At 41.2% G+C, this 16,614-nt stretch overlaps 1 protein-coding gene across 12 annotated transcripts in view; it reads left to right on the forward strand.

The window, feature by feature from the left end:
- The first annotated feature begins 237 nt into the window (after positions 1-237).
- The window catches only part of LOC111752889 (UDP-N-acetylglucosamine transferase subunit ALG14 homolog), a 363,040-nt gene continuing 346,663 nt past the window's right edge, over positions 238-16,614 (forward strand). For 4 of the 12 annotated variants that reach the window (XM_064282233.1, XM_064282232.1, XM_064282235.1 and 1 more), the window contains exon 1: positions 240-1,167. The gene's annotated coding sequence lies outside the window, so the exon portion shown is untranslated. Of the gene's footprint in view, positions 1,168-16,614 lie in introns of all 12 variants that reach the window. The other 8 variants (XR_010321454.1, XR_010321456.1, XM_064282231.1 and 5 more) reach the window with 7 other exon arrangements.

Below are 16,614 nucleotides of genomic sequence, written 5' to 3' on the forward strand. Positions count from 1 at the left end.
TATGAGTCGGAATCGAATCCACGGCACTGAGTTTTTTTTAGTAATATTGAGCTTAGGGTCTGCAGCCTAACACCTGGCATCTGTATTGCATTTGTCAGTTTACAAAGCCATTTCAGACATTATCTTCATAGCTGTTTATTTGCCTGCCAAACCACCAACCTGCCTCCACCCTCTCCCAACTTCCTCCTCCTCCAAGGGAATGCAACACCCAAACTGCCCCTTTTCTAACGCGCATGCTTTTAACTTCTATAAGGGTTTTCACAGGTCTCAATGGAGCTCAGACTGCGCAGTGGTTACTAGCTCAGCTGCTAACCAAAAGGTTGGCAGTTCCAATCCACCAGCCGCTCTTTGAAAACCCTGTGGGGGAGTTCTGCTCTGCGCTTATAGGGTCGGTATGAGCGTATATGAGTCGAAATCAATATGACCGTAACGGGGCCAGTTTGGTTTTTATGTGTCTGTAATCTGGCAACAGAAGCATTTCCCTGGACAGTTAAAAAAAAGGCAAAAAAAAAAAAAAAAGGCGATGCATGCCATTAGCCTCGGGTTGAATTCAGAGACGGTACAGCTGAAAACACCTCCTCATGTGAGAACTTTGGGGCCTTTAGGGAGCACAAGGATCCTGAATCTCGCTACGGTATGAAATAAACTCCTCAATGGCTTAACTTCCTGTATTTCAGTTAGCGCTTGCGCAGCAGCCACAGAGAGGCCCATAAAAAACAAAACCCATTGCCGTGGAGTCTATTCCGACTCATAGCGACCGGACAGGAAGAGCAGAACTGCCCCCTTAGGGTTTCCAAGGAACGCCAGACGGATTCCCACTGCCGACCTTTTGGTTAGCAGCCAAACATCCCCAGGAGCGGGGAGACTGTCCCTCGGGCGCTTAATTCCTCCCTCCCAGTTCACCCAAGCCCAGGCCACCTAGACCTTCTGCATGCAGTTTGAGCCTCCTAGGCACCTGTAGTGTTTGGACTTTACACGTCAGCTGTCGGCTTCAGGAAGTAGTACGCATGTGCTTTGTTTTTTTTTTTTGCATGGAAGGTGCCCTTACTCTAGCAGCTCTAGGAGGAGGAACTGTGGCTGTCTTCATAGCACTGCGGCTTTGGGTAGTGCTTCATCATCGAGTCGTGCCCCGTGAATCTCTCAGTCTCTTGGTAGTGGCTGGGTCCGGTAAGTACCAAGTTGGTGAGTGCCTTGCTTTGATCACGCACTACAAACCCCAGAGTGCATTGCGACTATCCTGGCTGCCCCCCTTAGCACCACTTGGAGCATTGCATGCTGAGATTTGTAGTTTGTTTTCGTTACTGGAACGGGTCAGCCCAGCCTGAGGAAAAAGTGTGGTTTGCAACTGCGGTCCCCAAAAACCCAAATCCGATGCGGTGAAGTCGATTTCTGCTCATGGCGAGGCCCGTGTGACAGGGTAGAACTGCTCCATAGCGTTTTCTTGGCTGTAATCTTTAAGGAAGCCGAAAGGCAGGCGTACTGCGGTCCAGGCTCCACTTTACTTACACTTAAGTAATTTATACTTACCTGTAATTAAGCCGCTCTGTTAGGTGTATTTTTCTGACAAATAATTAGTGAACAGAAAGTACGCAGAAACCTTTTGATGCTAACCAGCAGTTTTCCTGTGTAAAAATTGCTGTTTCGCGTTGTTAATCCAGACATTTTGTATTTATTTTAGCAAATATGAATACTACATAATAAAAGAGGCAAAGTAAATTGTCACATTTATAAATATACAAAATCCACGGGGATACAAACAATTTTGCCAAAGACCGTGGAACAATACGCACAGGATTTAGTGTCAGTATGAACAACAAACTGTCCTATCAGGGAATACAATCTAAACAGAGTCCACTAGCCGTGTAGACACTCACAGATTTAAATGGACAGTTTCAGCAGGGATATATATGCCATGTACATTTGGAAATGCCAGGAGTTTATATCCATATACAGGTAGTCCGGGGTTATGAATGAGTTCCGTTCATAAGTCTGTCTTTAAATTCAATTTGTATGTAAGTCAGAACAGTTAGTATTTAAAGTCAGCCAAATGTCTGTCTTAGTACATAGTGTATCTTTTTATGCAAGAAAAACATTAAAGAAACACTACCAGATACACTGAAACAACTTTAACATAATGTTGTTGTTAGGTGCTAGTGAATGGGTTCCCACTCACAGCGACTCTTTTGTACAGCAGAAGAAAACACTGCCCGATCCTGTGCCATCCTCAAAATCATTGTTATGTTTGAGCCCATTGTTGCAGCCACTGTGTCAGTCCATCTCATTGAGGGTCTTCCTCTTTTTCGCTGACCCTCTACTTTAGCAAGCATGATGCTCTTCTCCAGGGACTGGTCCTTCCTGACAACATGTCTAAAGTACGTAAGACAAAATCTTGCCATCCTTATAACGAGTATGCTGGCCGTATTTCTTCCAAGAAAGATTTGTTTGTTCTTTTGGCAGTTCCTGGTATATTCAGTATTCTTCACCACTGTAATTTAAAGACATCAATTCTTCTTTGGTCTTCCTTATTCATTATCTAGCTTTCTAATGCATATGAAGCGATTGACAACACCATGGCTTGGGTCAGGCTACCTTAGTCTTCAAGGCGACATTTTTGCTTTTGAATACTTCAAAGAGGTCTTTTGTAGCAGATTTGGCAATGCAATGTGTCGTTTGATTTCTTGACTGCTGCTTCCATGGGCATTGATTATGGATCCAATTAAAATGAAATCCTTGAAAACTTCAATATTTTCTCCATTTATCATGATGTTGCTTATTGGTCCAGTTGTGAGGATTTTGGTTTTCTTTATGTTGAGGTACAGTCCACACTGAAGGCTGTAGTCTTTGATTTTCATCAGTAAGTGCTTCAAGTTCTCTTCACTTGCAGCAAGCAAGGCTGTGACATCTGCATAACAGAATTTGTTAATGAGTCTTCCTCCAGTTCTGATGCCCTGTTCTTCATATAGTCCAGCTTCTCGGATTATTTGCTCAGCATACAGATTGAATAAGTATGGTGAAATGATAGAAGCTTGACACACAGCTTTCCTCACTTTAAACCATGTTCTGTTTGAACAACTGCCTCTTCATCTATGTACAGGTTCCTCATGAGCACAATTAACATTCTGGAGTTCCCATTCTTTGCAGTGTTATCCATAATTTGTTATGATCTTCACATCAAATGCCTTTGCATAGTCAACAAAACACAAGTAAATGTCTTTCTGGTGTTCTCTGCTTTCAGCCAGGACCCATCTGACATTAGCAATGGTATCCGTCATTCCACGTCCTCTTCAGAGCTTGGCTTGAATTTCTGGCTGTTCCTTGTTGATGTACTACTGCAACCATTGTTGAATGATATTCAGCAAAATTTTACTTTTGTGTGATATTAATAATATGGTTCTATAATTTCCACATTCTGTTGGCTTGCCTTTCTTTGAAATAGGTATAAATATGGATCTCCTCCAGTCAGCTGGCCAGGTAGCTGTCTTCCACGTTTCTTGGCATAGACAAGAGAGCACTTCAAATACTGCATCCATTTGTTGAAATATCTCAGTATTCCATCAATTTGTGGAGCCTGGTTTTTCACCAATGTCTTCAGTGCAGCTTGGACTTCTTCCTTCAATACCGTCAGTTCTTGATCATATGCCATCTCCTAAAATGTTGAATGTCGACCAGTTCTTTTTGGTACAGTGACGCAGTGTATTCCTTCCATCTTCTTTTGATGCTTCCTGCGTTGTTCAATATTTTGTCCATAGAATCCTTCAATATTGAAGCTCCAGGCTTGAATTTTTCCTTTAGTTCTTTCAGCTTGAGAAATGCCGAGTGTGTTCTTCCTTTTTGATTTTCTAACTCCAGGCCTTTGCACATGTCATTATAATACTTTACTTTGTCTTCTCCAGCCTCCCTTTGAAGTCTTTTGTTCAGATCTTTTACTTCATCATTTCTTCTGTTTGCTTTGGCTACTGTATGTTCAAGAGCCATTTTCAGAGTCTCTTCTGACATCCATTTTGGTCTTTTCTTTCTTTCTTGTCTTTTTAATGACCTCTTGCTTTCTTCATGTATGATGTTTTTGATGTCATTCCACAACTCCTTTGTTTTTTGGTCATTAGTGTTCAATGAGTCAAATTTGTTCTTGTGATGGTCTCTAAATTCAGATTGGACATATTCAAGGTCGTACTTTGGCTCTAGTAGACTTGCTCTAATTTATTCAGCTTCAACATAAACTTGCATGTGAGCAATTGATGGTCTGTTCCACAGTCCCCCGGCCTTGTTCTGACTGATGATATTGAGCTTTTCCATTGTTTCTTTCCACAGATGTAGTCGATTTTTTTCCTGGATATTCCATCTGGTGAGGTCCACGTGTATAATTGCAGTTTATGTTGCTTAAGAAAAGTATTTGCAATGAAGAAGTCATTGGTCTTGCAAAATTCTGCCACACAATCTCTGGCATCATTTCTATCACCAAGGCCATATTTTCCATCTACTGATCCTCCTTCTTCGTTTCCAACCTTTGCATTCCAAAACCCATTGCCGTCGAGTCAATTCCGACTCATAGCGACCCTATAGGACAGAGTAGAACTGCCCCATAGAGTTTCCAAGGAGCACCTGGTGGACTTGAACTGCCAGCCTTTTGATTAGCAGCTGTAGCACTTAACCACTATGCCACCAGGGCTTCTTTTTGCATTCCAGTCTCCAGTAATTATCAATGCATCTTCATTGCCTGTTTGATCAATTTCAGGTTGCAGAAATTGATAAAAATCTTGAATTTCTTCATCTTTCGCCCTAGTGCTCAGTGGGTAAATTTGGATAATTTTTTATTAACTGGCCTTCCTTGTAGGCTTGTGGATGTTATAGGATAATATCCATAAGCCTACAAGGAAGACCAGTGTTGTACTTCAGGATAGATCTTGAAATGTTCTTTTTGGCAATGAATGTGACGCCATTCCTCTTCAAGTTGTCATTCCCGGCATAGCAGACCATATGATTGTCTGATTCAAAATTGCCAATACCAGTCCATTTCAGCTCGCTAATGCCTAGGTTATTGATGTTTGTGTTCCATTTCATTTTTGACGACTTCCAATTGTCCTAGATTTATACATACTTCGTACATTCCATGTTCCAATTATTAATGGATGTTTGCAGCCATTTTCTTCTCATTTTGAGTCATGCCACATCAGCAAATAAAGGTCCTAAAAGCTTGACTCCATCCATGTCATTAAGTTCAACTCTACTTTGAGGAGGCAGCTCTGCCCCAGTTGTATTTTGAGTGCCTTCCAACCTGGGGGGCTGTATCTTCCGGCACTCTAATAGACAATGTTCTGCTACTATTCATAAGGTTTTCACCGGCCTGTTTTTTCAGAAGTAGACTTTCAGGTCTTTCTTCCTAGTCTGGAACCTCAAGTGCAACCTGTCCACCATGGGTGACCCTATTGGTAAACCAAAGCCAAACCCACTCAATGCATTGAGTCAATTCCAACTCTTAGTGACCTACAGGACAGAGTAGAACCACCCCATATGGTTTCCAAGGCTGTAAATCTTTATAGAAACTCACTGCCATATCTTTCCTGCAGAGCAGCTAACAGGTTTGAACTGCTAACCTTTTAGTTAGCAGGCAAGCGCTTAACCACTGTGTTAGCAGGGCTCCTTCTGCAAAGATTACAGCCTAGGAAACCCTGTGGGTTTGGCTTTGGTTTGGAGTCTTTGCAGGAAGAGATCACCAGGTCTTTCTCCTGCAGAGCCACTGGATAGGTTCAAATTGTCAACTTTCTGGTTAGCAGCTGAGCACTTAACCACTACACCACCAGGGGTCCTTATGGAAAAGCTAACAATGTAAAAACAAATAGGCACTTGGCCACACTGAGATAATCTGAGAAGTACGGGCTGCTGTGGAAGTCTTTGGGAAGCATACCACTTTATTTGAACTTGAGACAGAAAGCTTCCAGGAAGAAGTGTTGGCAGCTGAGACCCAAAAAATGACCAAGAATGAGCTAGTCAAGGGGAAGCCAGGCTTTCAGGGCTGAGGGAGTATGAAAAGAAGGGAACAGCACTTGGAGTGGTTAGAGGTGAGAGAGCACTACGGGGAGAGTGCAGTGTGGGGAGATAATTCGAGATAATCCCTAAGGACCTTTTAAACCCTGCTTTATAGGGTCGCTATGAGTCGGAATCGACTCGATGGAAGTGGGTTTTTGGGTTACAGAGCTATTGCTGCTGCTCTACTGCTCCATACCATGTGGGGGTTAGGACCACAGGCCTCTGGGTTAACATGCCCCTGGAGTCAAATCACATCTCTGACACTTATTTGACATGAATTAGTTAACTTCATTGAACCTTCTGTTTTCACTTTGAAAAATGTGGGTTGGGAGAGGTGTGGTAGTATTTAAAGTGCTTAGCAAAGTGTTTGGCACAGAGTAAGAATTTAATAAGTGTTGGCTTTTGGTATGGGAGAAAGATGTGCCAGTCTGCTTCCGTAAAGATTTACAGGCTTGGGGAACCCTATAGGGCAGTTCTTCTCTGTCCTGCAGAGTTGCTGTGAGTCGGAATTTGACTAGATGGCAATGGGTTTGGTTTGGACTCTTGGTAGTCCTGGTAGCAAAGGGATCTTTTAAAGTATTTTGACATGGGGATTGACCCAAATGAATCTGAGCTTTTATAAAGATCATTTAGCCTGCATTGTCAGGAGAATGTTCTGATGGGGACGAGGCTGAGGTCAGGTGACAGATGAGGTTCGGTTGACTAGGATAATGGAGAGGTTTAGGAGATAAAATCCACAGTACTAGTGGATTGAGAGTAGACGGTGAGGGAGGGAAGGGCTCAAGAATGATGTCCAGGTTTCTGGCTTGAGCAAAGGGGTGGATATTAGAGCCATTCAATTGACAGTATTAAATTTAGTGGACTCACCCATTGCTATTGAGTCAACTTTGATTCATAGCGACCCTATAGGACTGGGTAGAACTGCGCCACAGTTTCCAAGGAGCGCCTGGTGGATTCGAACTGTCAATCTTTTGGTTGGCAGGCATAGCGCTTAACTACTACACCACCAAGGTTTCTAAATTTAGTGGACTAGGAAACAAAATTAAGGAGCCCTGGTGGTACAGTGGTTAAGTGCTCGGCTGCTAACTGAAAGATTAGTGGTTCAAACCCGCCAGCCACTCCATGGTAGAAAGATGCAGCAATCTGTTTCTGTAAAGATTACAGCCTTGGAAACCCTGTGGGACAGTTCTGTTCTGTCCTGTAGGGTCCCTGAGTAGGAATCGACTCCATGGCAGTGGAGTTTTTTTTTTTTAATTTGAGGAGCCAAAATTAAGATTGAGAACTCATCCGGCAAGTGGTGGTCTCGGTCATTCAAATCATTCTGGGTAGCAGGTCAAGGGCCTCAATCATGCAAGTCAAAGAAAGACTTACAGTCAGATAAACAGTTTAATAGTTCATTCTCAAAGTTTTTGGGGAAGAGGAGATAGACATTTTCAGCGTTTACCTTGAAGATCAAGAAATGTTTAATGTTTAGATATCATCAAGTGTTATTAAGCGACCACTTATATTCAGAGAACATCTGTCAAAAGTACTACTTTTCTATGCAACACCATATGATCTCCTTAGGCAAATTTTATATTTAATATTTAACTCTCATTCATTCATTCATTTAGCAATTGGAGTGCCTGCCTTTACCTAGGCACTGGAGTAATGAAACAAACAAAAATTCCCATCCTCGTAGTGCTTACTTTCTAGTGTGGCAGGGGCTGGAGGGGAGACAAAAATAGACTAGCCGCGAATAAACACCTAATAAATTGTATGGTGATAAATAATCCGAAAAAAGAATAAAGTAGGGCAGAGAGATTGCAGTTTTACCAGAGTTGTCAGGGAAAGCCTCCCTGGGGAGGTGACAGATGTCTAAGGCAAGAGTGCAGAGCTGGTACAAAAGGAACGTGCCTGCTTTGTTGGAGAAACAGCAAGGAGGCCAAAGTGGCCTGAGCAAGTGGGGAAGAAGAAGGAGATGAGGTCAGAGAGGTAACAGTGGAGGGGCAGATTAAGAGGAGCCTTTTATTCCAAGTGAGATGGCAAGACACCAGAGGGTTTTGAGCAGAGGTAAATAACTTGGTCATTCTTTGTAATAGGATCACACTCGACGCCATGTTGAGAATAGACTAAGAGGGTGAAGGGTGAAACAGACCAGGAGACAGTCACGATCCATGTGAGACATGATAGTGGTTCGAAGCAGAGTGGTAGCAAAGGCAACAGTGAGAAGCGGTTGGATTCTAGATAATGTAGAGTTTAGAGGATTTCATTCCCAAAGAAGGTATATTACCAGAAGTGTAAAGTGGAAGACAAAGTCCTTCATTTTAATAATATTATTCAGCTACAAGGTTAAATTTCCAGTGATTGTATTCAATGAGGGTTTCATTTAAAAATAAAGTTAAAACACGTAGGATGACATTTTTTATATTATTTATTTTATCTTTGTTGTCATTGCTGAGAATATACATAGCAGGATGTACACCAATTCAAAATTTCTACACGTACAATTCGGTGACGTTGATTGCATTCTTCAGGCTGTGCAACCATTCTCACCCTACTTTTCTGAGTTGTGCCTCCCCCGTTAACATAAACTCACTGCCCCCTATGTTTCCTATTCAGTCTGTTGAATTGCTGTCATCAGTTTGATTCCATATAGATAGATCTTAAAAGAGCACAATGCTTAAGGCGGACATTCTTTACTAGTTAAGCTAAACTGTTGTTTGGTTTTAAGAAGAACTTAGGGTATATTTTTGGTTTGAAGTTAAAGATTATCTCAGGGCAGAAGTTTCAGGGGTTCATCTAGCCTCAACGGCTCCAGAAAGTCTGGGTTCCTTTAAAATTTGAAATTCTGGTGTGCACTTTCCCCCTTTTGAGCAGGATTCTTCTATAGATTCTTTGATGAAACTGTTCGGTAATGGTAGCTGGGCACCATTCAGTTCTGGTCTCATGGCAAAGGGGGCAGTTGCTTATGGAGGCAGTTAGCCAGACATTCTATTTCCTCTTCCTATTGCTGACTCTTCTTCTTCCTGTTGCTCCAGGTGAAGAGACCAATTGCAGGTACAATGCAGTTTTGTTTTTTTCTTATTGTGCTTGAGGTGAAAGTTTGCAGAGCAAATTAGTTTCTCATTCAAAAATGTATACACAAATTGTTTTGTAACTGGTTGCAGTCCCTGCATTGTGTCAGCACTCTCCCCATTTCCCTTTCCAGCCTGGATTCTCTGGTTCCATTTGTCCAGTGCTTCCTGACCCTTCCCGCCTACTCATCTTGGCTTTTGGGCAGGTGTTGCGCATTGTTCTTATATACTTGATTGATCTAAGAAGCACATTCCTCACATGTGTTATTTTTGGCTTAATAGCCTGCCTGATCTTTGGCTGAAAGCCTAAATTCAGGAGTGGCTTCATTTCTGAGTTATAAGGGTGTCCGGAGGCCATAGTCTTGGGGGTTCGTCAAGTCTATATCAGACCAGTAAGTCTGGTCATTTTTGTGAATTTTATCTTGCGTTCTACATTTTTCTCCCGCTCATCCTCTGTTGCAATCCCAGTCAGAGCTGTCAGTTGTGGTAGCTGGGCATCATCTAGTTCTTCTGGTCTCGGGGTCATGTAGGCTGTGGTTCATGTGGTCTGTTAGTCCTTTGGACTAATTGCCCGCTTGAGTCTTAGGTTTTTTCACTCCCCTTTGTAAAAAAAAAAAAATTTTTTTTTTTTTTTTTTGCTCTGGACTAGAAGAGACCGATAGTTGTGTCTTAGATGGCTGCTTATAAGCTTTTAAGACGTCAGATGCTACTCACCAAAGTAGGATCTAGAACACTCTTTAAGAACTGTGTTGTGCCAATTAATGTAAATGTCCCCCAAGTCTATGGTTCTTTGACTTTGAGTCTGGGAATGTCACCCTGTGAGGTGTTCAGTTGTGTCTAAGGGGTATCCCTGGTGTGCCACTTATATGCCTATTGTCTATATATATATGAGGAGCACCTACAGTCACATATTTAGAAATTTCCACCACTAAACCTGTATGTGCCATTGGGTGTGCTCCCTTACTTCCTCCCTCACCCCTTGGTGTATCTTCTTACCTATCTGTCTATCTGTCCATTTGTAGATTATTGTTTTGTTAATACTGTTGTTACAGGATTGTCTATGCTATAGTAGTTACCATAAAAAAGAAAAGGCAAAACCAAACCTGCTTCCGTTGAGTCAATTCTGACTCATAGCGACTGTATATGTAAGAGTAGAACTGTCCATAGGGTTTCCAAGGAGCTGCTGGTGAATTTGAACTGCTAACCCTTTGGTTAGCAACCAGGTTCTTAACCACTGTGCAACCAGGGCTCCAGGAGCTACCATAAAAAAAAAAAAAATCCTTTATTCCACATTCTTCTCAGTGTTACAATGCACTTTTAATTGCAGCGGAATATGTTGTAAGTATTAGGTTTTATCCTTAATTGTTCCAGCTGTGAAAACAAGTACCTACTTTGCAAACCACCCTACTTTTTCAAAGCTATAAATAAGGATACTAAAATGAGAATAAATCAGATGTGTAAATTACTTGCCCTAGGCAAGAAGATGGTTAATAATTTATCAAGTTAAAGTATGGTTCTAATTCCTGAAACTTACGCTAAACATATCCCACTTTAACTTCTATATCTAATTCCTCCTAGAATCTAGAGAGAGCCCCTTCACTTTCTACTATGAAAGAAAAATATATGCTAATTTGAGTACTGCTCAATTTGTTTGATAATCCTTCTGTATGCTCACCATGTCACTGTTGAAAGCTTTTGTTTACAGCAATGAAGGAGTTGTGGGGGTGCTTTATAGGTAGGGGGAACGGCATGAGCAGAGCATCGAGGAGGTAACAAATATGATGAATGCAGAGAATGGTAAGGACATTACCTTGGCCCGGGGACAGAGACTGTGGAATGAAGTTGAATATGGTGTGGTATCACAGGGCTCATGGATAAGAATTTGGAATGCTTTGCTTATATTTAAGTGAATTTAAATTAATCTTACATTTACAGTTAATCTGATAGGCAGATGTTCTTTGGCTTTTTTCCAGGAAGGAAATCTCCATAAGCACAGTTGATTTTTAAATTTATATTTTCTTGCTTCTTTTATTGTGGTACATATATACATAACATAACATTTGCCATTTCAACATTTTTCACATGTACGGTTTTAGAGATTGTATGATTTCTAAAACATAAGAGTTGTTTAGCAAAGCTGGTAAATCTTATTGTGGACCTGCATTGTGCAAAAAGCTCTGCTAGGAGCTGGGGATGTAGTGGTGACCAAAACTCTTCCTTAGGAAGACAGAGCCCTGCTGGTCAGTGCTCATTTCTCCCTTATCTTACTTCTCACAGAAACCTTCAGTGACTACCTTCCTGTTTTGACTTTCCTACTTTCCTGAACTTTCTTCACCTTCACTCTTCCCAGTATTCCCACCCTCCTGTGAACTCATGTTTCAGGTCTTGTCATCTCATCCCATAATGTTCCCCACCCCTGCCCAAAGGTCTCTCCACTCCTGCCTGTCTGTCTTAGTTATCTAAGGAGATAGAAGGAATACACACAGTTGCTCTACCAGAAAGAATTGCCTGGTGTTCAGCCATTTCAGGAGGTATCATATGATCAAGAACCTATGGTACTGATGGAAGAAGTCCAAGCTGCACTGAAGGCATTGGCAAAAAACTGTGCTCCAAGAATTGAAGGAATACCAACTGAGACATTTCAACAAATGCATGCAGCACCATAGGTGCTCACTTCTTTATACCAAGAAATTTGGAAAACAGCTACTTGGCCAACCGGCTGGAAGAGATCCATATTTGTACCCAGTCCAAAGAAAGGTAATCCAACAGAATGCAGAAATTATTGAACAATATCGTTAATATCACAGGCAAGTAAAATTTTGCTGACGATCATTCAAAAGTGATTGTAGCAGTATATTGCAGGGAACTGCCAGAAATTCAAGCTAGATTCAGAAGAGGACATGGAATGAGGAATATCATTGCTGACATCAGATGGATCTTGGCTGAAAAAAGAGAATACCAGAAAGATGTTTTCTTGTGTTTTATTGACTATGCAAAGGCATTCGACTGTGTGGATTCTAACAAATTATGGATAACATTGCGAAGAATGGGAATTCCAGAACACTTAATTTTGCTCTTGAGAAACCTGTGTGTAGACCAAGAAGCAGTTATTTGAACAGAACAAGGGCTGCTGTGTGGTTTAAAGTCAAGAAAGAGGTGTGTCAGGGTTGAATCCTTTCACCATACTTATTCAATCTGTATGCTAAGCAAGCAATCCAAGAAGCTGGACTATATGAAGAAGAATGCAGCATCAGGATTGGAGGAAGACTCATTGACAACCCGCGATATGAAGATGACACAACCTTGTTTGCTGAAAGTGAAGAGGACTTGAAGCACTTACTGATGAAGATCAAAGACTACAGCCTTCAGTATGCATTACACCTCAACATAAAGAAAACAAAAATCTTCATGACTGAACCAATAAGGAACATCATGATAAAAGGAGAAAAGATTGAAGTTGTCAAGGATTTCATTTTACTTGGATCCACAATCAACGCCCATGGAAGCAGCAGTCAAGAAATCAAATGACGCATTGCATTGGGCAAATCTGCTATAAAAGACCTCTTTGAAGTGTTAAAAAAGTGAATATGTCACTTTAAGGACTAAAGCATGCCTGAACCAAGCTGTGGTGTTTTCAATCACCTCATATGCACACGAAAGCTAGACAGTGAATAAGGAAGACAAAAAGAAGAACTGATGGGTTTAAATTGTGGTGTTGGTGAAGAATATAGAATATACCATGGAGTGCTAAAAGAATGAATAAATCTGTCTTGGAAGAAACAGCCAGAATGCTCCTTAGAAGCAAGGATGGCAAGACTTCATCTAACTTACTATGGCCGTATTATCAGGAGGGACCAGTCCCTGGAGGAGGACATCATGGTTGATTAAGTAGAGGGACAGCGTAAAAGAGGAAGACCTTCAAGGAGGTGGATTGACACAGTGGCTGCAACAATGGGCTCAAGCATAACTATGATTATGAGGATGGTGCAGGAGTGGGCATTGTTTCGTTCTGTTATACATAGGATCATCATGAATCGGAACCGACTTGGTGACACCTAACAACAACAGTGGCTGCTGATCGTGAGCATTTCTTCATGTGTTTGTTAGCTACCTGAATGTCTTCTTTGGAGAGACTATTCATGTCCTTTTCCCATTTTAAAATTGGGTTCTTTGTCATTTTGTTGCTGAGCTGTTTTTTTTTTTTTTTTTTTTTTTTTATAATAACTTTTATTAAGCTTCAAGTGAACGTTTACAAATCCAATCAGTCTGTCACATATAAGTTTACATACATCTCACTCCCTACTCCCACTTACTCTCCCCGTCTTGAGTCAGCCCTTTCAGTCTCTCCTTTCTTGACAATTTTGCCAGCTTCCCTCTCTCTCTATCCTCCCATCCCCCTTCCAGACAAGAGTTGCCAACACAATCTCAAGTGTCCACCTGATATAATTAGCTCACTCTTCATCAGCATCTCTCTCCCACCCGCTGACCAGTCCCTTTCATTTCTGATGAGTTGTCTTCGGGGATGGTTCCTGTCCTGTGTCAACTGAAGGTCTGGGGAGCATGGCCGCCGGGATTCCTCCAGTCTCAGTCAGACCATTAAGTTTGGTCTTCTTATGAGAATTTGGGGTCTGCATCCCACTGATCTCCTGCTCCCTCAGGGGTCCTCTGCTGAGCTCCCTGTCAGGGCAGTCATCAATTGTGGCCGGGCACCAACTAGTTCTTCTGGTCTCAGGATGATGTAGGTCTCTGGATCATGCGGCCCTTTCTGTCTCTTGGGCTCTTAGTTGTCATGTGGGCTTGGTGTTCTTCATTTTTCTTTGCTCCAGGTGGGTTGAGACCAATTGCTGCATCTTAGATGGCTGCTTGTTAGCATTTAAGACCCCAGACGCCACATTTCAAAGTGGGATGCAGAATGATTTCATAATAGAATTATTTTGCCAAGTGACTTAGAAGTCCCCACAAACCATGCTCCCCAGACCCCCGCGCTTGCTCCGCTGACCTTTGAAGCATTCATTTTATCCCGGAAACTTCTTTGCTTTTGGTCCAGTCCAATTGAGCTGACCTTCCATGTATTGAGTGTTGTCTTTCCCTTCACCTAAAGCAGTTCTTATCTACTGATTAATCAATAAAAAAAACCCTCTCCCACCCTCCCTCCCTCCCCCCCTCGTAACCACAAAAGTATGTGTTCTTCTCAGGTTTACTGTTTCTCAAGATCTTATAATAGTGGTCTTATACAATATTTGTCCTTTTGCCTCTGACTCATTTCGCTCAGCATAATGCCTTCCAGGTTCCTCCATGTTATGAAATGTTTCAGAGACTCGTCACTGTTCTTTATCGATGCGTAGTATTCCATTGTGTGAATATACCACAATTTATTTAACCATTCATCCGTTGATGGACACCTTGGTTGCTTCCAACTTTTTGCTATTGTAAACAGAGCTGCAATAAACATGGGTGTGCATATATCTGTTTGTATGAAGGCTCTCGTATCTCTAGGGTATATTCCTAGGAGCGGGATTTCTGGGTTGTATGGTAGTTCTATTTCTAACTGTTTAAGATAACGCCAGATAGATTTCCAAAGTGGTTGGACCATTTTACATTCCCACCAGCAGTGTATGAGAGTTCCAATCTCTCCGCAGCCTCTCCAACATTTATTATTTTGTGTTTTTTGGATTAATGCCAGCCTTGCTGGTGTGAGATGGAATCTCATCGTAGTTTTAATTTGGATTTCTCTAATGGCTAATGATCGAGAGCATTTTCTCATGTATCTGTTGGCTGCCTGAATATCTTCTTTAGTGAAATGTGTGTTCATATCCTTTGCCCACTTTTTGATTGGGTTGTTTGTCTTTTTGTGGTTGAGTTTTGACAGAATCATGTAGATTTTAGAGATCAGGCGCTGGTCGGAGATGTCATAGCTGAAAATTCTTTCCCAATCTGTAGGTGGTCTTTTTACTCTTTTGGTGAAGTCTTTAGATGAGCATAGGTGTTTGATTTTTAGGAGCTCCCAGTTATCGGGTTTCTCTTCATCATTTTTGGTAATGTTTTGTATTCTGTTTATACCTTGTATTAGGGCTCCTAGGGTTGTCCCAATTTTTTCTTCCATGATCTTTATCGTTTTAGTCTTTATGTTTAGGTCTTTGATCCACTTGGAGTTAGTTTTTGTGCATGGTGTGAGGTATGGGTCCTGTTTCATTTTTTTGCAAATGGATATCCAGTTATGCCAGCACCATTTGTTAAAAAGGCTGTCTTTTCCCCAGTTAATTGACACAGGTCCTTTGTCAAATATCAGCTGCTCATACGTGGATGGATCTATGTCTGGGTTCTCAATTCTGTTCCATTGGTCTATGTGTCTGTTGTTGTACCAATACCAGGCTGTTTTGACTACTGTGGCTGTATAATAGGTTCTGAAGTCAGGTAAGGTGAGGCCTCCCACTTTCTTCTTCTTTTTCAGTAGTGCTTTGCTTATCCGGGGCTTCTTTCCCTTCCATATGAAATTGGTGATTTGTTTCTCTATCCCCTTAAAATATGACATTGGAATTTGGATCGGAAGTGCGTTAAATGTATAGATGGCTTTTGGTAGAATAGACATTTTTACTATGTTAAGTCTTCCTATCCATGAGCAAGGTATGTTTTTCCACTTAAGTATGTCCTTTTGAATTTCTTGTAGTAGAGCTTTGTAGTTTTCTTTGTATAGGTCTTTTACATCCTTGGTAAGATTTATTCCTAAGTACCTTATCTTCTTGGGGGCTACTGTGAATGGTATTGATTTGGTTATTTCCTCTTCGGTGTTCTTTTTGTTGATGTAGAGGAATCCAAGTGATTTTTGTATGTTTATTTTATAACCTGAGACTCTGCCAAACTCTTCTATTAGTTTCAGTAGTTTTCTGGAGGATTCCTTAGGGTTTTCTGTGTATATAATCATGTCATCTGCAAATAGTGATAACTTTACTTCTTCCTTGCCAATCCGGATACCTTTTATTTCTTTGTCTAGCCTGATTGCCCTGGCTAAGACTTCCAACACGATGTTGAATAAGAGTGGTGATAAAGGGCATCCTTGTCTGGTTCCCGTTCTCAAGGGAAATGCTTTCAGGTTCTCTCCATTTAGAGTGATATTGGCTGTTGGCTTTGCATAGATGCCCTTTATTATGTTGAGGAATTTTCCTTCAATTCCTATTTTGGTAAGAGTTTTTATCATGAATGGGTGTTGGACTTTGTCAAATGCCTTTTCTGCATCAATTGATAAGATCATGTGGTTTTTGTCTTTTGTTTTATTTATGTGATGGATTACATTAATGGTTTTTCTGATATTAAACCAGCCTTGCATACCTGGTATAAATCCCACTTGATCAGGGTGAATTATTTTTTTGATGTGTCGTTGGATTCTATTGGCTAGAATTTTGTTGAGGATTTTTGCATCAATGTTCATGAGGGATATAGGTCTATAATTTTCTTTTTTTGTAATGTCTTTACCTGGTTTTGGTATCAGGGAGATGGTGGCTTCATAGAATGAGTTGGGTAGTATTCCGTCATTTTC

The sequence above is a fragment of the Loxodonta africana genome, chromosome 3 (genome assembly GCF_030014295.1).
Source record: "Loxodonta africana isolate mLoxAfr1 chromosome 3, mLoxAfr1.hap2, whole genome shotgun sequence".
In the NCBI taxonomy this organism is placed as follows: domain Eukaryota; kingdom Metazoa; phylum Chordata; class Mammalia; order Proboscidea; family Elephantidae; genus Loxodonta; species Loxodonta africana.